At 42.0% G+C, this 23,444-nt stretch overlaps 1 pseudogene; it reads right to left on the bottom strand.

Annotated features, from left to right (window-relative positions):
- The window catches only part of LOC129619959 (antigen WC1.1-like), a 69,541-nt pseudogene extending 49,689 nt beyond the window's left edge, over positions 1 to 19,852 (bottom strand).
- Between the last annotated feature and the right edge of the window lie 3,592 nt (positions 19,853 to 23,444).

Genomic DNA, 23,444 nt, shown 5'->3' on the forward strand with positions numbered 1-23,444 from the left:
ATGTACCACTGCTTTCTTATCCATTCATCTGCTGATGGACATCTAGGTTGCTTCCATGTTCTGGCTATTATAAACAGTGCTGCGATGAACATTGGGGTACACGTGTTTCTTTCCCTTCTGGTTTCCTCAGTGTGTATGGCCAGCAGTGGGATTGCTGGATCATAAGGCAGTTCTATTTCCAGTTTTTTAAGGAATCTCCACACTGTTCTCCATAGTGGCTGTACTAGTTTGCATTCCCACCAACAGTGTAAGAGGGTTCCCTTTTCTCCACACCCTCTCCAGCATTTATTACTTGTAGACTTTTGGATCGCAGCCATTCTGACTGGTGTGAAATGGTACCTCATAGTGGTTTTGATTTGCATTTCTCTGATAATGAGTGATGTTGAGCATCTTTTCATGTGTTTGTTAGCCATCTGTATGTCTTCTTTGGAGAAATGTCTATTTAGTTCTTTGGCCCATTTTTTGATTGGGTCATTTATTTTTCTGGAGTTGAGCTGTAGGAGTTGCCTGTATATTTTTGAGATTAGTTGTTTGTCAGTTGCTTCATTTGCTATTATCTTCTCCCATTCTGAAGGCTGTCTTTTCACCTTGCTAATAGTTTCCTTTGATGTGCAGAAGCTTTTAAGGTTAATTAGGTCCCATTTGTTTATTTTTGCTTTTATTTCCAATATTCTGGGAGGTGGGTCATAGAGGATCCTGCTGTGATGTATGTCAGAGAGTGTTTTGCCTATGTTCTCCTCTAGGAGTTTTATAGTTTCTGGTCTTACGTTGAGATCTTTAATCCATTTTGAGTTTATTTTTGTGTATGGTGTTAGAAAGTGTTCTAGTTTCATTCTTTTACAAGTAGTTGACCAGTTTTCCCAGCACCACTTGTTAAAGAGATTGTCCTTAATCCATTGTATAGTCTTGCCTCCTTTGTCAAAGATAAGGTGTCCATAGGTGCGTGGATTTATCTCTGGGCTTTCTATTTTGTTTCATTGATCTATATTTCTGTCTTTGTGCCAGTACCATACTGTCTTGATAACTGTGGCTTTGTAGTAGAGCCTGAAGTCAGGAAGGTTGATTCCTCCACTTCCATTCTTCTTTCTCAAGATTGCTTTGGCTATTCGAGGTTTTTTGTATTTCCATACAAATTGTGAAATTATTTGTTCTAGCTTTGTGAAGAATACTGATGGTAGCTTGATAGGGATTGCGTTGAATCTATAAATTGCTTTGGGTAGTATACTCATTTTCACTATATTGATTCTTCCAACCCATGAACATGGTATATTTCTCCATCTGTTAGTGTCCTCTTTGATTTTTTTCACCAGTGTTTTGTAGTTTTCTATATATAGGTCTTTAGTTTCTTTAGGTAGATATATTCCTAAGTATTTTATTCTTTCCATTGCAATGGTGAAAGGAATTGTTTCCTTAATTTCTCTTTCTGTTTTCTCATTATTAGTGTATAGGAATGCAAGGGATTTCTGTGTGTTGATTTTATATCCTGCAACAATAAAGTACTTTTTAAAAAGGAAAAGAATTGTTTCCTTAAGGGCCTCAACTAGAATCATCAAATATGCTGAAGGTGAGATTAGAAAGATCACTTTTCCAAAGATCTTCCTAGATATAACACCCAATAGCTGACTGGCTGTGGTGTTAAGGGCCTACTGCAGATGACCTCAGGGCTGCCCTGTCTCATCAGATGCGATGATACTCCCCTAAGCCCAGCCTCTCACCTTAGGGAATTCACTGTGATAACTGAAAATATCTTCCTCCAGCCCAGCTGCTCTGATGGGATTAATACCCTGGACATCCAATCTGCAATTGTGATAACAACTAGAAGCCCCTGACAAATACTGTAATTACCCACTCACACCATAGTTTCATTGCTGTCTTTACTGTATCCAACTTTGCACATGTCAACACACTTCAGTTCAGTTCAGTCGTTCAGTCGTGTCTGACACTTTTGACCCCATGAATTGCAGCACGCCAGGCCTCCCTGTCCATCACCATCTCCCAGAGTTCACTCAAACTCACGTCCATCGAGTGGGTGATGCCATTCAGCCTTATCATCCCCTGTCGTCCCCTTTTCCTCCTGCCCCCAATCCTTCCCAGGATCAGAGTCTTTTCCAATGAGTCAACTCTTCCCATGAGGTGGCCAAAGTACTGGAGTTTCAGCTTTAGCATCATTCCTTCCAAAGAAATCCCAGGGCTGATCTCCTTCAGAATGGACTGGTTGGATCTCCTTGCAGTCCAAGGGACTCTCAAGAGTCTTCTCCAACACCACAGTTCAAAAGTATCAATTCTTCGGCACTCAGCTTTCTTCATAGTCCTTTGCTCACATCCATACATGACCACTGGAAAAACCATAGCCTTGACTAGACAGACCTTAGTTGGCAAAGTAATGTCTCTGCTTTTCAATATGCTATCTAGGTTGGTCATAACTTTCCTTCCAAGGAGTAAGTGTCTTTTAATTTCATGGCTGCAATCACCATCTGCAGTGATTTTGGAGCCCCCAAAAATAAAGTCTGACACTGTTTCCAATGTTTCCCCATCTATTTCCCATGAAGTGATGGGACCAGATGCCATGATCTTCGTTTTCTGAATGTTGAGCTTTAAGCCAACTTTTTCACTCTCCTCTTTCACTTTCATCAAGAGGCTTTTTAGTTCCTCTTCACTTTCTGCCATAAGGGTGGTGTCATCTGTATATCTGAGACTATTGATATTTCTCCCAGCAATCTTGATTCTAGCATGTGCTTCTTCCAGCCCAGCATTTCTCATGATGTACTCTGCATAGAAGTTACATAAGCAGGATGACAATATACAGCCTTGACATACTCCTTTCCCTATTTGGAACCAGTCTGTTGTTCCATGTCCAGTTCTAACTGTTGCTTCCTGACCTGCATATAGGTTTCTCAAGAGGCAGGTCAGGTGGTCTGGTATTTCCACCTCTTTCAGAATTTTCCACAGTTTATTGTGATCCACACAGTCAAAGGCTTTGGCACAGTCAATAAAGCAGAAATAGATGTTTTTCTGGAACTCTCTTGCTTTTCAATGATCCAGCAGATGTTGGCAATTTGATCTCTGGTTCCTCTGCCTTTTCTAAAACCAGCTTGAAAATCTGGAATTTCATGGTTCACATACTGCTGAAGCCTGGCTTGGAGAATTTTGAGCATTACTTTACTAACGTGTGAGATGAGTGCAATTGTGCGGTAGTTTGAGCATTCTCTGGCATTGCCTTTCTTTGGGATTGGAAAGAAAACTGACCATTTCCAGTCCTGTGGCCACTGCTGAGTTTTCCAAATTTTCTGGCATATTGAGTGCAGCACTTTCACAGCATCATCTTTCAGGATTTGAAATAGCTCAACTGGAATTCCATCACTTCCACTAGCTTTGTTCATAGTGATGCTTTCTAAGGCCCACTTGACTTCACATTCCAGGATGTCTGGCTCTAGGTGAGTGATCACACCATCGTGATTATCTTGGTCATGAAGATCTTTTTTGTAGAGTTCTTCTCTGTATTCTTGCCATCTCTTCTTAATATCTTCTGCTTCTGTTAGGTCCATACCATTTCTGTCCTTTATCGAGCCCATCTTTGCATGAAATGTTCCCTTGGTATCTCTAATTTTCTTGAAGAGATCTCTAGTCTTTCCCATTCTGTTGTTTTCCTCTATTTCTTTGCATTGATCTCTGAGGAAGGTTTTCTTATCTCTTCTTGGTATTCTTTGGAACTCTACATTCAGATGCTTATATCTCTCCTTTTCTCCTTTGCTTTTCAGTTCTCTTCTTTTCACAGCTATTTGTAAGGCCTCACAAGACAGCCATTTTGCTTTTTTTTTTTTTTTTTTTGCATTTCTTTTCCATGAGGATGGTCTTGATCCCTGTCTCCTACTGTACAATGTCACAAACCTCCGTCCATAGTTCATCAGGCACTCTATCTATCAGATCTAGTCCCTTAAATCTATTTCTCACCTCCACTGTATAATCATAAGGGATTTGATTTTTTTTTTATTTTATTTTTAAACTTTACATAACTGTATTAGTTTTGCCAAAGGGATTTGATTTATTTAGGTCATACCTGACACATTTAGACAGCACTGAACACTTCTTAGGAGTCACTTCAGGTCCTCTTAGTTTCACTAACTCATATACGTGATGTGCTTCAGGTATTGTGTTGTAAACTTCAAGACTTCATTTTCCTACTCCCTCAATATCCCTACAAATGTGATGTGAGCTCCCCACTCTCTTGATCAGGCGCACCAGTGTGATGAGACTGTTCCCTGCCATGAGTCCCACTTCTGGCTTCCTCTGACTGTGACCTAGGGACATTTAAATGCACCAGTGAAATCCCTTCACACCTTTTCCTTGTGTAACTGCATCTTGACCCCCAGTATGGTCATTTGTCCACGAGTCTTCACATGCCATTTAGGGTCACCATTGCTTGGTTGAGCCTATTCTATTGTCACATCCTCCACATACCAACCTGATGGAGTGTGTGACTCTGACATTTAGACCCTGTGAGTATGATAAACCTTGTTGTCCACAACTCTTCTATGACCCCTCCCCCCACCATGTAGCCACACCCTAATGATCATTACATCAAAGAAAACGGAACAATTACCATGATGAGACTATGTCACAGAAGTCGAACCCAGAAGCTGTATGTGTATGAAACTTTTGACCTCACCTTTCTGCCTCTTGTGACACATCACAATGATCCTTCACCCAAGTATGCTCTAAAGGCTGTATCCATAATCTCTAGTCATTCTGGTAATAAGACGGAGGCTTTTCCTGCTAGAGATCCCCACACAGACCAGACAGGACTTACCTGAGCAGACTACTCCAGCATCCCAATCATGGGTATAGCTATCATTACGACGGTCTTTAATATTAGAATGCTTACAGTCACTGACAGTTGACTCCACCCCTTCACACGAAGTATACAAAAGCCAAATGGGGCCAAGTCCTGGTCCAAAATAAGCCCCTCCAGGAAAACCAATGGCAGCTCCACACCTCAGCAGTCTGCACACTACAGATGCATCCTTCAAGCTCCAGTTGTGATCATTCACTGTGCCCCATTCTCCTTGGTGCTTCACTTCCACTCTCCCCTCACAGCGGTGGGCTCCATCCTTCAACCTCAGCTCCAGAGCTGCAAAAGAGACACAGACACAGGACACAGGAAAGATTTTAGGAGATTTGCAGTGATATAAGTATTTAAAATATTAGTTCTCTGAGGAGCAAAAAAGTGCATGGTATATAGTATTTGTTGACTTCGGTGGTATAAATATTCCCACTGTGGCCAACTCTAGGCTCCCACTGTGCCATCACTGAACCTGGAGCAGGAAGGGAGGCACCAGGTGTTTCTCATGAGCCTGTAGAAGCAGCTCCAGGGACACCACCAAGGACAGGCCTTCAGAGACTCTGGATGCTGCCCTCCCTGTAGATGTGCCCAAGTCTACTAGGACCCAGCTTCTTTGACTCAGTTACAGCTCATGGCCTGGGATCCAGGGAGGAATCCTCCCTCTACTTCCCTGTCCATAGGGAGCATCTCATCAAGCTTAGAAACAGAGGGCTGTGGAAACAGGCTCTAAAATGTCCTGGCTATTCCTGCCATCTGGTGTTCATGTCCTTGTGTAATCCACACTCAAATGTACCTAGTAACATGCATCTAACAAATGGAATTTGACAAAAGTGATCAGATGTCACTTTAGCAATTAAGTTAGACAACTCTGGTTTCTGCATATAAAAAGGAGTTCATTTGTAAGAACATCATAGATGGAGACATTACTAGTGTTCAGCAACACTTTATGAACATGTGGAAATAGTAATACTTCCTTCCACTGTTTGAAGTTAAGCATAACCCTGTGATCTGGATCATTCAATGAAGTCAAGAACAAATGATGTCAGTTCCACACAGAAACAGCCAGTATATTTTTCTACCACAGCAAATACTGAAACCTTGTGTTACAGTGGTAGCATAATGAAATTGTGGAGCATTCAACAGCCTGAGTGCTTGAAGAATTATGATAGCAGAAGTCCTGCCAAAGTGAACAGAACTTGTCATACAAGGATAAATTTGGGTTTTTTTATTTTTTACTACAACATACCTAGCTTAACTTATATGCAGAGTACGTCATGAGAAACGCTGGGCTGGAAGAAGCACAAGCTGGAATCAAGATTGCGAGGAGAAATATCAATCACTTCAGATATGCAGATGACACCACCCTTATGGGAGGAAGTGAAGAGGAACTAAAAAGCCTCTTGATGAAAGTGAAAGAGGAGAGTGAAAAAGTTGGCTTAAAGATCAACATTCAGAAACTAAGATCATGGCATCTGGTCCAATCACTTCATGGGAAATAGATGGGGAAACAGTGGAAACAGTGCCAGACTTTATTTTTGGGGGCTCCAAAATCACTGCAGATGGTGATTGCAGCCATGAAATTAAAAGACACTTACTCCTTGGAAGGAAAGTTATGACCAACCTAGAAAGCATATTGAAAAGCAGAAACATTACTTTGCCAACAAAGGTCTGTCTAGTCAAGGCTATGGTTTTTCCAGTGGTCATGTATGGATGGGAGAGTTGGACCATGAAGAAAGCTCAGTGCCGAAAAATTGATACTTTTGAACTGTGGTGTTGGAGAAGACTCTTGAGAGTCCCTTGGACTGCAAGGAGATCCAACCAGTCCATTCTGAAGGAGATCAGCCCTGGGATTTCTTTGGAAGGAATGATGCTAAAGCTGAAACTCCAGTACTTTGGCCACCTCATGGGAAGAGTTGACTCATTGGAAAAGACTCTGATCCTGGGAAGGATTGGGGGCAGGAAGAAAAGGGGACAACAGAGGATGAGATGGCTGATGGCATCACCCACTCGATGGACGTGAGTTTGAGTGAACTCCGGGAGTTGGTGATGGACAGGAAGGCCTGGCGTACTGCGATTCATGGGGTCACAAAGAGTTGGACACAACTGAGCGACTGAACTGAACTGACCTGAACCTAACTTACTTTTACTAAAATGGACAATAACAGCAGAACACTGACAAAAAGAAAAACACTGAGATAAAGATTAGGTATATAAAATTGAGAAACACCTATACTAACATCTAAATCCCCAAGAACAAAAAGAGATGCCAGGGTAGAGTAGATTGAAACTTTTAATTTATCGAAAGGAAAAAAAAATTGCCAACCTAAAATTCTACACTCAAAACCAGTCTCTCAAGGAATAAAGACCTCAAACGTGCCATTACCAAAATGCTGATGTAGGAGACAGCAGCCTCCATCCTCTTAAAAAAAAGACCGAAAGGTAGACAGTGATCAGTAATAAAAACAGCTCCAGAAAGATCTGGAGTACTCTAAGAAGCTTGACTATGCCAAGACACTCTCATTTTGGTGGCATCATTCCATCCTTCAAACCAGCATCACTCAGAATTTCTCTCACCAGGAGAGTAAAAGCAGGCTGAGTAATCAGTGTCCCTAGCCTTTGGGGGCACCATATGAAAGTCCTGCTTCAGGTTCGCTTCACGCAGACCTGAAAAGCTGAGCCAGTCTTATAGAGATGGCTAGGCATAAGAAAGAAGAGCAAAGGACCAATAGCAACCACATGACAGGATAAATCACAGTTCACAGTGACCTTCTCTGCAGACAGATGCAGCAGATTTTACCCCTGAAAGAATAAATAACAGCACAGATGATGGTTTCCAGTAGTCAGTCATGTATGGATGTGAGAGTTGGACCATAAATAAGGCTGAGTGCTGAAGAATGGATGCTTTCAAACTGTGGTGCTAGAGAAGACTCTTGAGAGGTCTTTGGACAGCAAGGATATCAAACCACTCAATCCTAAAGGGAATCAATCCTGAATATTGATTGAAAGGATGGATGCTGAGGCTGAAGGTCCAATACTTTGGCCACCTGGTGCAAAGAGCTGACTCGTTGGAAAAGACCCTGATGCTGGGGAAGACTGAAGGACAAGGAGAAGAGCAGCACAGGATCAGATGGTCATATAGAACCACAAACTCAATGGACATGAGTTTGAGCAATGAACCATTGTTGGTCTCAGTCTTTGCTGCCTTCCTAGGCCTTCCCACAACCTGAGCACCTGCAACCATCATCTCCCCACACAGAGGCACCTGCAACAGGCCCCTAAAGCCTAATGTGTGCACCCCATTGCCTCTGGCCACCACCACTGCTGGTCATGATTTCTAGGCTTTGGAGCCAGAGGCACTGTTGAGGATACCAACAACCATTCCAGTGACAGCAAGCCCCCTGCAACACTTGCAAGACACCACACATTTGTCAATGCTATGGACATTAGCAGCCTGAGCCAAACGGATCTCATGTCCTCCCAGACCCAGTGCCAACTTATGCCTCTGCTTTTGGCACCCTGCTGAACATTCCAGTGTTCCCCTACCCAGAGGTGAAAGGCTTTCCCTACTGAAATCATAATATAGATTCTGGTACAGATGACTGCTTTTTTAAATGTGCAGACATCTACAAGAGAATAAGATATCAAAAAGAATCAGAGAAGCAAAATCCCACCAAAGGAATACAGTAAGCCTCCTGGGAAACTTGTTCTGGGATGGTGGAGGAATAGGACAGGGAGACCACTTTCTCCGCCACAAATTCATCAAAAGAACATTTAAACACCGAGTAAATTACACAAAACAACTTCTGAATGCTGACAGGGGACATCAGGCATCCAGAAAAGCAGCCCATGGTCTTCGAAAGGAGATTTTGAATTTTTGCTTTTTGGTATTTGTTATCATTTTTTTTTTTTTCCTCAGAAGTGACAATTTTATTGTTTTTATTGTTTTTTTTATTTTATTTTATTTTTAAACTTTACAAAATTGTATTAGTTTTGCCAAATATCAAAATGAATCCGCCACAGGTATATATGTGTTCCCCGTCCTGAACCCTCCTCTCTCCTCCCTCCCCATACCATCCCTCTGGGTCGTCCCAGTGCACTAGCCCCAAGAATCCAGTATCGTGCATTAAACCCGGACTGGCAACTCGTTTCATACATGATATTTTACATGTTTCAATGCCAGTCTCCCAAATCTTCCCACCCTCTACCTCTCCCACAGAGTCCATAAGACTGTTCTATACATCAGTGTCTCTTTTGCTGTCTCGTACACAGGGTTATTGTTACCATCTTTCTAAATTCCATATATACGCGTTAGTAGACTGTATTGGTGTTTTTCTTTCTGGCTTACTTCACTCTGTTTAATAGGCTCCAGTTTCATCCACCTCATTAGAACTGATTCAAATGTATTCTTTTTAATGGCTGAGTAATACTCCATTGTGTATATGTACCACTGCTTTCTTATCCATTCATCTGCTGATGGACATCTAGGTTGCTTCCATGTTCTGGCTATTATAAACAGTGCTGCGATGAACATTGGGGTACACGTGTTTCTTTCCCTTCTGGTTTCCTCAGTGTGTATGGCCAGCAGTGGGATTGCTGGATCATAAGGCAGTTCTATTTCCAGTTTTTTAAGGAATCTCCACACTGTTCTCCATAGTGGCTGTACTAGCTTGCATTCCCACCAACAGTGTAAGAGGGTTCCCTTTTCTCCACACCCTCTCCAGCATTTATTACTTGTAGACTTTTGGATCGCAGCCATTCTGACTGGTGTGAAATGGTACCTCATAGTGGTTTTGATTTGCATTTCTCTGATAATGAGTGATGTTGAGCATCTTTTCATGTGTTTGTTAGCCATCTGTATGTCTTCTTTGGAGAAATGTCTATTTAGTTCTTTGGCCCATTTTTTGATTGGGTCATTTATTTTTCTGAAATTGAGCTGTAGGAGTTGCTTGTATATTTTTGAGATTAGTTGTTTGTCAGTTGCTTCATTTGCTATTATTTTCTCCCATTCTGAAGGCTGTCTTTTCACCTTGCTAATAGTTTCCTTTGATGTGCAGAAGCTTTTAAGGTTAATTAGGTCCGATTTGTTTATTTTTATTTTTATTTTCAATATTCTGGGAGGTGGGTCATAGAGGATCCTGCTGTGATGATGTCAGAGGGAGTTTTGCCTATGTTCTCCTCTAGGAGTTTTATAGTTTCTGGTCTTACGTTGAGATCTTTAATCCATTTTGAGTTAATTTTTGTGTATGGTGTTAGAAAGTGTTCTAGTTTCATTCTTTTACAAGTAGTTGACCAGATTTCCCAGCACCACTTGTTAAAGAGATTGTCCTTAATCCATTGTATATTCTTGCCTCCTTTGTCAAAGATAAGGTGTCCATAGGTGCGTGGATTTATCTCTGGGCTTTTATCAATTTTGTACCTATATTTTTTTTTAATAATTTTTGTGACTTTTTTTTCTCTTCCTTTTTCTTCTTCTTTTCTTTTTCATTGTATTTTTGAAATTCCAAACTCTACTCTAGATTTTTAAATTTTGCTTTTTATTATTTTTTATCAATTTTGTACTTTTAATAACCCAATCTTCAGTACCCATTTTTACTTGGGAGCAAGATTACTGGCTTGACTGCTCTCTCCCTTTGGACTCTCCTTTTTCTCCACCAGGTTGCCTGTGTCTCTTCCTTAACCCCTCTCTGCTGTACCCAACTTTGTGAATTTCTGTGTGTTCCAGAAGGTGGAGAACACTTAGGGAGCTGATTACTGGCTGGATCTGTCTCTCTCCTTTTCATTCCCCCCTTTTATCCTCCTGGACACCTCTATCTCCTTCCTCCCTCTTCTCTTCTCTGTATAACTCCGTGAACATCTCTGAGTGGTCCAGTTGTGGAGTGCACATAAGGAAGTGATTACTGGCTAGCCTGCTATCTCCTCTATTGATTCCACCTCATCTCATTTGGGTCACCTCTAACTCCCTCCTCCCTCTTCTCTTCTCCACGTAACTCTCTGGGTGTCACTCACTGTGGAGAAACTTTTCATCTTTAACCTAGATGTTTTATCAATGGTGTTGTATAGAAGGAGAAGTTTTGAGACTACTAGAAAAAAGACTGAAAACCAGAAGCAGGAGGCTTAAGTCCAAATCCTGACTCCAGGGAACTCCTGACTCCAGGGAACATTAATTGACGGGAGCTCATCAAATGCCTCCATACCTACACTGAAATCAAGCACCACACAAGGGCCAACAAGCTCCAGAGCAAGACATACCACGCAAATTCTCCGGCAACACAAAAACACAGCCCTGAGCTCCAATATACAGGCTGCCTAAAGTTGCTACAAAACCGTAGACATCTCATAACTCATTACTGGACACTTCAATGCACTCCAGAGAGAAGAAATACAGCTCCACCCACCAGAACACCGACACAAGCCTCCCTAACCAAGAAACCTTGACAAGCCACCTGTACAAACCCACACACAGTGAGGAAACGCCACAATAAAGAGAACTCCACAAACTGACCGAATACAGAAAGGACACCCCAAACTCAGCAATTTAAACAAGATGAAGAGACAGAGGAATACCCAGCAGATAAAGGAACAGGATAAATGCCCACCAAACCAAACAAAAGAGGAAGAGATAGGGAATCTACCTGATAAAGAATTCTGAATAATGATAGTGAAAATGATCCAAAATCTCGAAAGCAAAATGGAATCACAGATAAATAGCCTGGAGACAAGGATTGAGATGATGCAAGAAAGGTTTAATAAGGACCTAGAAGAAATAAAAAAGAGTCAATATATTATGAATAATGCAATAAATGAGATCAAAAACACTCTGGAGGCAACAAAGAGTAGAATAACAGAGGCAGAAGATAGGATTAGTGAATTAGAAGATAGAATGGTAGAAATAAATGAATCAGAGAGGAAAAAAGAAAAATGAATTAAAAGAAATGAGGACAATCTCAGAGACCTCCAGGACAATATTAAATGCTACAACATTCGAATCATATGGGTCCCAGAAGAAGAAGACAACAAGAAAGACCATGAGAAAATACTTGAGGAGATAATAGTTGAAAACTTCCCTAAAATGGGGAAGGAAATTATCACCCAAGTCCAAGAAACCCAGAGAGTCCCAAACAGGATAAACCCAAGGCTAAACACCTCAAGACACATATGAATCAAGTTAACAAAGATCAAACACAAAGAACAAATATTAAAAGCAGCAAGGGAAAAACAACAAATAACACACAAGGGAATTCCCATAAGGATAACAGCTGATCTTTCAACAGAAACTCTTCAAGCCAGGAGGGAATGGCAAGACATACTTAAAATGATGAAAGAAGATAACCTACAGCCCAGATTACTGTACCCAGCAAGGATCTCATTCAAATATGAAGGAGAAATCAAAAGCTTTACAGATCAGCAAAAGCTGAGAGAATTCAGCACCACCAACCAGCTCTCCAACAAATACTAAAGGATATTCTCTAAACAGGAAACACAAAAAGGGTGTATAAATTCGAACCCAAAACAATAAAGTAAATGGCAATGGGATCATACTTATCAATAATTACCTTAAATGTAAATGGGTTGAATGCCCCAAACAAAAGACAAAGACTGGTTGAATGGATACAAAAACAAGACCCCTACATATGTTGTCTACAAGAGACCCACCTCAAAACAGGGGACACATACAGACTGAAAGTGAAGGGCTGGAAAAAGATTTTCCATGCAAATAGGGACCAAAAGAAAGCAGGAGTAGCAATACTCATATCAGATAAAATAGACTTTAAAACAAAGGCTGTGAAAAGAGACAAAGAAGGTCACTACATAATGATCAAAGGATCAATCCAAGAAGAAGATATAACAATTATAAATATATATGCACCCAACATAGGAGCACCGCAATATGTAAGACAAATACTAACAAGTATGAAAGGGGAAATTAACAATAACACAATAATAGTGGGAGACTTTAATACCCCACTCACACCTATGGAAAGATCAACTAAACAGAAAATTAACAAGGAAACAAAAACTTTAAATGATACAATAGACCAGTTAGACCTAATTGATGTCTATAGGACATTTCACCCCAAAACAATGAGTTTCATTTTTTTCTCAAGCGCACATGGAACCTTCTCCAGGATAGATCACATCCTGGGCCATAAAGCTAGCCTTGGTAAATTCAAAAAAAATTGAAAGCATTCGAAGCATCTTTTCTGACCACAATGCAGTAAGATTAGATGTCAATTACAGGAGAAAAACTATTAAAAATTCCAACATATGGAGGCTGAACAACACGCTGCTGAATAACCAACAAATCGCAGAAGAAATCAAAAAAGAAATCAAAATTTGCATAGAAATGAATGAAAATGAAAACACAACAACACAAAACCTGTGGGACACTGTAAAAGCAGTCCTAAGGGGAAAGTTCATAGCAATACAGGCACACCTCAAGAAACAAGAAAACACTCAAATAAATAACCTAACTCTACACCTAAAGCAACTAGAAAAGGAAGAAATGAAGAACCCCAGGGTTAGTAGAAGGAAAGAAATCTTAAAAATTAGGGCAGAAATAAATGCAAAAGAAACAAAAGAGACCATAGCAAAAATCAACAAAGCCAAAAGCTGGTTCTTTGAAAGGATAAATAAAATTGACAAACCATTAGCCAGACTCATAAGAAACAAAGGGAGAAAAATCAAATCAATAAAATTAGAAATGAAAATAGAGAGATCACAACAGACAACACAGAAATACAAAGGATCATAAGAGACTACTATCAGCAATTATATGCCAATAAAATGGACAACGTGGAAGAAATGGACAAATTCTTAGAAAAGTACAACTTTCCAAAACTGGACCAGGAAGAAATAGAAAATCTTAACAGACCCATCACAAGCACGGAAATTGAAACTGTGATCAGAAATCTTCCAGCAAATAAAAGCCCAGGTCCAGATGGCTTCACAGCTGAAGTCTACCAAAAATTTAGAGAAGAGCTAACACCTATCCTGCTCAAACTCTTCCAGAAAATTGCAGAGGAAGGTAAACTTCCAGACTCATTATATGAGGCCACCATCACCCTGATCCCAAAACCTGACAAAGATGCCACAAAAAAAGAAAACTACAGGCCAATATCACTGATGAACATAGATGCAAAAGTCCTTAACAAAATTCTAGCAATCAGAATCCAACAACACATTAAAAAGATCATACACCATGACCAAGTGGGCTTTATCCCAGGGATGTAAGGATTCTTCAATATCTGCAAATCAATCAATGTAATGCACCACAGTAACAAACTGAAAAATAAAAACCATATGATTATCTCAATAGATGCAGAGAAAGCCTTTGACAAAATTCAACATCCATTTATGATAAAAACTCTCCAGAAAGCAGAAATAGAAGGAACATACCTCAACATAATAAAAGCTATGTATGACAAACCCACAGCAAGCATTATCCTCAATGGTGAAAAATTGAAAGCATTTCCCCTAAAGACAGGAACAAGACAAGGGTGCCCACTCTCAGCACTACTATTTAACATAGTTTTGGAAGTTTTGGCCACAGCAATCAGAGCAGAAAAAGAAATAAAAGGAATCCAAATTGGAAAAGAAGAAGTAAAACACTCACTGTCTGCAGATGACATGATCCTCTACATAGAAAATCCTAAAGACTCCACCAGAAAATTACTAGAACTAATCAATGGATATAGTAAAGTTGCAGGATATAAAATCAATACACAGAAATCCCTTGCATTCCTACACACTAATAATGACAAAATAGGAAGAGAAATTAAGGAAACAATTCCATTCACCATTGCAATGAAAAGAATAAAATACTTAGGAATATATCGACCTAAAGAAACTAAAGACCTATATATAGAAAACTATAAAACACTGGTGAAAGAAATCAAAGAGGACACTAGTAGATGGAGAAATATACCATGTTCATGGGTTGGAAGAATCAATATAGTGAAAATGAGTATACTACCCAAAGCAATCTATAGATTCAATGCAATCCCTATCAAGTTACCAACGGAATTCTTCACAGAATTAGAACAAATAATTTCACAATTTGTATGGAAATACAAAAAACCTCAAATAGCCAAAGCAATCTTGAGAAAGAATGGAACTGGAGGAATCAACCTGCCTGACTTCAGGCTCTACTACAAAGCCACAGTTATCAAGACAGTATGGTACTGGCACAAAGACAGAAATATAGATCAATGAAACAAAATAGAAAACCCAGAGATAAATCCACACACCTAAGGACACCTTATCTTTGACAAAGGAGGCAAGAATATACAATGGATTAAAGACAATCTCTTTAACAAGTGGTGCTGGGAAAACTGGTCAACCATTTGTAAAAGAATGAAACTAGAACACTTTCTAACACCATACACAAAAATAAACTCAAAATGGATTAAAGATCTCAACGTAAGACCAGAAACTATAAAACTCCTAGAGGAGAACATAGGCAAAACTCTCTCTGACATACATCACAGCAGGATTCTCTATGACCCACCTCCCAGAATATTGGAAATAAAAGCAAAAATAAACAAATGGGACCTAATTAAACTTAAAATCTTCTGCACAACAAAGGAAACTATTAGCAAGGTGAAAAGACAGCCTTCAGAATGGGAGAAAATAATAGCAAATGAAGCAACTGACAAACAACTAATCTCAAAAATATACAAGCAACTCCTACAGCTCAATTTCAGAAAAATAAATGACCCAATCAAAAAATGGGCCAAAGAATTAAATAGGCATTTCTCCAAAGAAGACATACAGATGGCTAACAAATGCATGAAAAGATGCTCAACATCACTCATTATCAGAGAAATGCAAATCAAAATCACTATGAGGTACCATTTCACACCAGTCAGAATGGCTGCAATCCGAAAGACTACAAGCAATAAATGCTGGAGAGGGTGTGGAGAAAAGGGAACCCTCTTACACTGTTGGTGGGAATGCAAACTAGCACAGCCACTATGGATAACAGTGTCAGATCAGATCAGATCTGCTGAATCATAGAAAAAGCAAGAGAGTTCCAGAAAAACATCTATTTCTGCTTTATTGACTATGCCAAAGCCTTTGACTGTGTGGATCACAATCAACTGCGGAAAATTCTTCAAGAGATGGGAATACCAGACCACCTGACCTGCCTCTTGAGAAATTTGTATGCAGGTGAGGAAGCAACAGTTAGAACTGAACATGGAACAACAGACTGGTTCCAAATAGGAAAAGGAGTTTGTCAAGGCTGTATATTGTCACTCTGTTTATTTAAATTATATGCAGAGTACATCATGAGAAACGCTGGACTGGAAGAAACACAAGCTGGAATCAAGATTTCCAGGAGAAATATCAATCACCTCAGATATGCAGATGAAAGCACCCTTATGGCAGATAGTGAAGAGGAGAACAATGTGGAGATTCCTTAAAAAACTGGAAAAGAACTGCCTTATGATCCAGAAATCCCACTGCTGGCCATACACACCGAGGAAACCAGAATTGAAAGAGATACGTGTACCCCAATGTTAATCACAGCACTGTTTATAATAGCCAGAACATGGAAGCAACCTAGATGTCCATCAGCAGATGAATGGATAAGAAAGCAGTGGTACATATACACAATGGAGTATTACTCAGCCATTAAAAAGAATACATTTAAATCAGTTCTAATGAGGTGGATGAAACTGGAGCCTATTAAACAGAGTGAAGTAAGCCAGAAAGAAAAACACCAATACAGTATACTAACGCATATATGTGGAGTTTAGAAAGATGGTAACAATAACCTTGTATACGAGACAGCAAAAGAGACACTGAAGTATAGAACAGTATTGTGGACTCTGTGGGAGAGGGAAAGGGTGGGATGATTTGGGAGAATGGCATTGAAACATGAGTAATATCATATATGAAATGAGTTCCCAGTCCAGGTTCAATGAACGATACTGGATGCTTGAGGCTGGTGCACTGGGACGACTCAGAGGGATGGTACAGGGAGGGAGGAGGGAGGAGGGTTCAGGATGGGGAACACATGTATACCTGTGGTGGATTCATGTTGATATATGGCAAAACCAATACAATATTGTAAAGTTAAAAAAGAAAAGAAAAGAAAAAAAATAACAGAACTATTAAAAAAAAAAAAAAACCCTCCTGTAACCAGCTCAAAGTAATGGAGATCCAGGAATTGCCTGATGAAGAATTCAAAATAATACTTCAAAAGATGATCAGAGTGTTACAAGATAACTCAAATATTTAATGATACCAATAAAACAATGCAAATATAATAAGAACAATAAAGATATATAAAATATTTTTTATTTTTTTATTTTATTTTATTTTTAAACTTTACATAATTGTATTAGTTTTGCCAAATATCAAAATGAATCCACCACAGGTATACATGTGTTCCCCATCCTGAACCCTCCTCCCTCCTCCCTCCCCATTCCATCCCTCTGGGTCGTCCCAGTGCACCAGCCCCAAGCATCCAGTATCGTGCATCGAACCTAGGCTGTCAACTCGTTTCATACATGATATTTTACATGTTTCAATGCCATTTTCCCAAATCTTCCCACCCTCTCCCTCTCTCACAGAGTCCATAAGACTGTTCTATACATCAGTGTCTTTTTTGCTGTCTCGTACACAGGGTTATTGTTACCATCTTTCTAAATTCCATATATATGTGTTAGTATACTGTATTGGTGTTTTTCTTTCTGGCTTACTTCACTCTGTATAATAGGCTCCAGTATTTTTTAAAAGAACTAACCAGATATTTTGAAGCTGAATAATAAATGAATGGGCTTCCCAGTTGGCAATAGTGGTAAAGAAGCCACCTGCAAATGCAAGAGATGTAAGAGACTCGGGTTCAATCCCTGGGTCCAGAAGATCCCCTGGAGGAGGGCATGGCAACCCACTCCAGTGTTCTTGCCTGAAGAATCCCATGGACAGAAGAGTCTACAGTTCATAGGGTCACAAAGAGTCAGACATGACTGAGGCGACTTAGCATCCACACATAATGAGTAATCTGAAAAGTTCAATACAGAGATTTAACAACAGACGACCAAAGGAAAGAAAAAGAAAAAAGAATCAATGAGTTAGAAGAAAGATCAGTTGAAAGTATCCACATAAAGAAGCAAAAAGAGAATGAAAGGAATATAGAAAGCCAGTGGGAACTATGGACACCATAAAGAGGAACAATGTATGCAATGGAGTCAGGGCAGGAGAAGTGAGGGAGAAAAGAATTAAGGGCTGAGGACTTCCCTGGTGGTGCAGTGGATAAGAGTCCACCTGCCAGTGCAGGGGACATCAGTTCAATCCCTGGTCCAGGAAAATCCCACATGCCACAGGGCAACTAAGCCAGTGTGCCACAGCTACTGAAACCTGTGCACCTAGAGCCTGTGGTCTCCAGCAAGAGAAGCCACTGCAGTGAGAAGCCTGTGCACTGCAGCGAAGAGTAGCCCCTGCTTACCACAACTAGAGAAATCCTGTATACAAGGAAGGAGACCTAGCACAGCCAAAAATAAATAATTAAAACAGAAAAGAGAAAACACAGGCTGAGAATTTCCCAAACCTAGGGAAAGATCTGGACATCTAAGTTCAAGAAGCTAATAAGTCACCCCAAAATTTCAATCCAAAGCAACTTTTTCTAAGACTCACAGAGTTAACTGTCCAAATGCAAAGACAAAGAATTCTAAAGGTCTAAAGAGAAGAAAAAATTCTGTGACCCAAGAGGACTCCCATAAGGAGATCAGCGGATTTGTCCAAGGAAACCCTGCAGACCATGAAGAAAGATTAATACACTCCACCCTCACTCAGTGGAAAGCAGCTCCAGGGAGGGACAGGAGAGGGCACAAGAGAAAGTGCTCCCTACAGAGTCACAGCAGATCCTGGGAGGGGAAGGGACCGTCCCAGGCCCCCAGCACATCAGGAAACATCACAGGGACTGGGGCAGGGACTTGGGAACTTATACACCTGAGGCTGTGCTTCAACTGATCTCTACAGACAAAAGGTCCCTTCTCCTGGCTGCAGGCTCCTCTGCTCCACAATGAACACCTGGTGGGAACAGGTGAGGCCAGCAAGCAGAGCGTCTCACAGAGCCCAGTGCTGGGCAGACAGGGCAACAAGCAGAGGAGAGCCCAGGGGATGGGGGAGAGGAGCCAGAGAGAGGCAGGCAGGTGCGCCATTATCTCTGATCTGGTCACATGCAGCGGCATGACACCCAGCCCTGTGGACATCCTGTGTGCTTCACAGACCAATGGACTCACTCCCTGCTCAGTAGCCCCGTTCCTGTCACACAGACAGGCTATACCACCCCTTACACACACATGCACACACACACACACACACATCACACACCCTCACACACTCCTCACACACTCCATAAACACACACACTCTTCACACCCTCACTCACACATTCTATTCACACACACTCACAGCTTCACATACACACACCCTCACACATTCCTCACATACTCACAGACATACTCCTCATACCCTTACAAACACACGCCCTCACATACTCCTTACCTTCACACACACACACATACAGAGCCTACAGGAGCACAGACACAGGAAACATGGGGACCCAGCGGGAGTGGTCAAACACCAGGCACATGGAGTGTGTGGGAACAGCCCAGAGTCCCAGCTGAGGTCAGTCGCTGGACCTTCCACACACTGGGAGCCACTGGGACTTCTAGAAGCTCCCTGAGAACAAGGGAGACAGTGGAGGGACTCAGGCTGACCCAGCTAGGTTCAGACCAAACCTCACTGCTCTGTAAAATCTGCCTCTATGACCAGTGGACCCCCCACAGGAGACGGACCAGTGTTCACAGTCAGCGTGGCTCCTTTTTGGTCAAAAATACTGAGACCATGGCTCCACAGATCCAGACACCTTTCCTTTCACCACAATGTCCACTCCCTGCTGTGGACCCAGGACAGAGGGGCAGCCCTTACCTTGACCACCCACCATGGTACCAAGGAGGAGGACACAGAGTCCCCGCAGGGAGAGGTGTGTGCCCAGAGCCATCCTGACCCCACGTCCTCAAGATCACAGTCCCAGCTTCAGGATCAGCCTGTGAGGAGCGTCAGGGTGCTGACTGGGTCTATATAGACCACCCCTTACACCCTCCCTCCTGAGAGCCAATAGAAACAGCTTTCACCATTTCAGCCACTATCGGAGGCTGCATCTGCCCCTTTCTGAACACCAGTGAGCTTTTGAATCTTCCACATCTCCTTAAATGAGCAGCATGGTCCTTTGACCTCCTGCTTCCGTGGTCCTGAGAGCGGGGTCCCATGACCGGGACTGGGATAGAAAAGGTGCATCAAAAACCATGAGTGCCTTTCTCTCTCCTAATCACCCTGGTCGACGTCTGCAGACTGTGAGATCTCACAGGGCCTGGGTGTGGGATCTGTTGACCTGCGGAGAATATCTTTTGTACAATCAAGTAATGATTTTCCCCAGCACTGAGCTCAGGGTGGAAGCAGAGACCTACAAGAAGTCTTGAAATACAATAATATTTATCAGGTCAGCAGAAAATGAGGGCCAGGAGTACATGAATTCACAGGTGACTGTGGAGGCATGAAGTGAGACCCATCAAGTTGGGGGGATGAGATTTCAGGTCTTTTCCCCCTTCTCAGAATGATCTGAAGATTGGGTCCTGGAGCACGTGCCTGCGTGCTCAGTCGTGTCTGACTCTTTGCAACCCCTGCACTGTAGCTTGCCAACCCCCTCTGTCCAACAGATTTCCCAGGCAAGAGTACTGGAGTCGGTGGCTATTTCCTTCTAAAGGGATCTTTCTGACTCAAGGATCAAAACCATGTCACCTGTGTCTCCTGCATTGGCAGGCAGGTTCCCTATAGGGACGCTCAGACATGTTAAATCTCTGTCCCTTTATTGCATTTCATTTTATGTGAAGTATCTCTTTCAGCTATTCACCAAAAAATGTTTATGGAGAGAAAGAGATTGCTATTAAAGGAAACAAAGAGAGGAGGAATCATCATTGAACTCTAGTCTTCCAAAATTGTAGCAGGGATCTCTAGAAGAAAGCACGGAGCTTCCCTGATGGCTCAGCAGTAAAGAATCCGCCCCCAAAGCAGGAGATGTGGGTTTGATCCCTGGGTCAGGAAGATCCCCTGGATAAGGAAAATAGCAACCCACTCCAGTGTTCTGGCCTGGAGAATTCTGTGGACAGAAGGGACTGATGGTCCTTTCATGTCCAATGCAGTCCATCGAATTGAAGAGAGTCAGACACAACTAAGGAACTAAACAACAACAAGAAAATTACAGTTTAGAAAGACTAAAGTTTTCTAAACTTCACATTTATCCTCCTCATAAGCTGAGAGTATGGTTTGATAAGATTCAGAATACATTTGTATTATAAATCATAACTAAAGATGATGCAAAATGTAATTTAAGGCCACAGCTCCAGACAGAAGGGGAAATAGAAATTCTTCTTCTACATGATAGCTGCATGTGATGGGGAAAGAAGGGGTGAGTGAAGCAGAGAATAGAAGGGGTTCATGCTTCCTGGAACCATCAGTTGACCCCACCTTCTCAGTTTTGCATTTAAGAAGAAAGGTGGCGGCAAGAATGGAATCCCAGGTGGGTTGATGGGACAGATACAAGCAGAAGGGACTGATGTCCAGTATAGCCACTGATGCCTTGTTTTGTTTCCACCGATCAGAGAAGCTCTCAGATGCTTCCCAGAAAGTAATCCTGGGATGAGTATAGAACAGAGAAGGACCATAAGAGATGCAAGAGAGAGCTCCCCCATCAAAATTCAAGGTCACTAATGTGCTGCCCCCTTTCCTCATGCCCCCTCAGGCTCAAGATTCCCATGATGCAGCCCTGCGGTCCAAACAACCCCAGACTGAGGCCCCCTCATCCTGACTCTTTCTTTTCAGCACAGACGTGGAAGGAAGCATCTGTGACACACAGGCCCCAGGGTCCCCAGCAGAGCTGAGAAACAGCTTCATGAGCCACACACACATGCCCACCTTAATGTCTCAGCCTGGCCAACACCCAGGGCAGCTGCTGGCCATTTAACAGCCCTGCCACATCCCACACCAGAAGGACCCTCATCCTGGTCCACAGACACAGCTTCTCTGTCCTGTAATACCCATCCTTTCTTCTTGAGACTCAGGAGAAAAGATAATTAAACACAAGCTTTCCTCCCTCCAAGTATGTTAATATTTACCCATTATTTATACAAGATTCACTTCCTTGTCATCTGATCCTCTCACTCTCAAGCCCAGTGACTGTACCTGAGCCCCATCTCCTATATCTGGACCTTTAACACATTAATGATAAAAACTGATTATAAATATCAAAACCAAAATTTAAAGTCAGGGGCTGGAGAAGGACCAAGATCTGCTCAGTTACTTAGAATTGATGCTCTGCTCCCTCTGGGCCCAAAGTCATCATTCCTTACCCAGTTATAGACTCCACACCATCACCAGAAGCCACCAGACAGACACCTAGAACACAGGACGTGCTTTCTGGGGTCCAGTATCCCTCCCACGGGATGACACACAGATGCATTTAGTGAACAAGGTACACACGGTCTCACTCACCTTGGGATTGAGATCTCACAGGTAAGACAATGTTGAGGGTCCCAGACTCTGTTGTAGGGAAGGAGGGGCTGGAAAGGAGGGGCTAACTCAGGGCTGGCAGGCTGTCCCCAGGCAGCACCCTCTACCCCAGAGCTGGGGGTGCAGGGTCAACATGGACCAACTCACCCTTGGAAGAAGTTACTTCTTCTCTGACACATAAGAAAATCTCAGTGTCCAATCTCATTCAAGATTTGAGAAGGAAAGTTTTAGAGAGGACACTAACCCAGCTGTGTCCACAGTGAACTTGAGAGAGTGGAAGGCAGGGGTCAGGAGAACCGACTCGGGAGCCAGACTGCCTGGTCTTGACTCACAGTTTAGCTGCATGCCATGTGTGGACCTTGAACAGGGTTCTTACACTCTCTGATTAGTAAAAGGAGTGTTGTGATCGTGCCTAGATTACTGAGTTTTGCTGAGGATTAAGCGAGTTGGCATGAGCACGTGATATTACAACACTAGTTCACAGCAGTACATGCGCTGATGCTGATGTGCTCAGTCATGGCCGACTCTGCGACCCCATGGACTGTAGCCCACCAGCTTCCCCTGTCCATGGAATTTTCCAGACAATAACAGTAGTACATAGTAGCAGTATTATGTACTACTGTTATCTTGCCTTCCTGATGACTCAGATGGTAAACAATCTGCCTGCAATGCAGATCTTAGTTCGATCCCTGGGTCAGGAAGATCCTCTGGAGAAGGAAATGGGAACCCACTTCAATATTCTTGCCTGAGAAATCCCATGGGCAGAGGAGCCTGGAAGGGCTACCGTCCATGGAGTCGCAAAGAGTTAGTCATTACTGAGTGACTAACACACACACACACACACACACACACACACACAGTAGTAGTAAAGAAGCAGAGTTAGGGCATCTCCCACCATCTCATCGCAGGAATCCCAGGACTCTAGAACAGGAATTCAATTCTGTTACCTGGAGCCTTGGCTGTGGCTCTTGGAATTCTCTCAGGAACTATAGGCTGTGATGGTGATTGGTGACAATCAGAGTTGTGAG

Source organism: Bubalus kerabau, chromosome 1, assembly GCF_029407905.1.
Source record: "Bubalus kerabau isolate K-KA32 ecotype Philippines breed swamp buffalo chromosome 1, PCC_UOA_SB_1v2, whole genome shotgun sequence".
Lineage (NCBI taxonomy): Eukaryota > Metazoa > Chordata > Mammalia > Artiodactyla > Bovidae > Bubalus > Bubalus kerabau.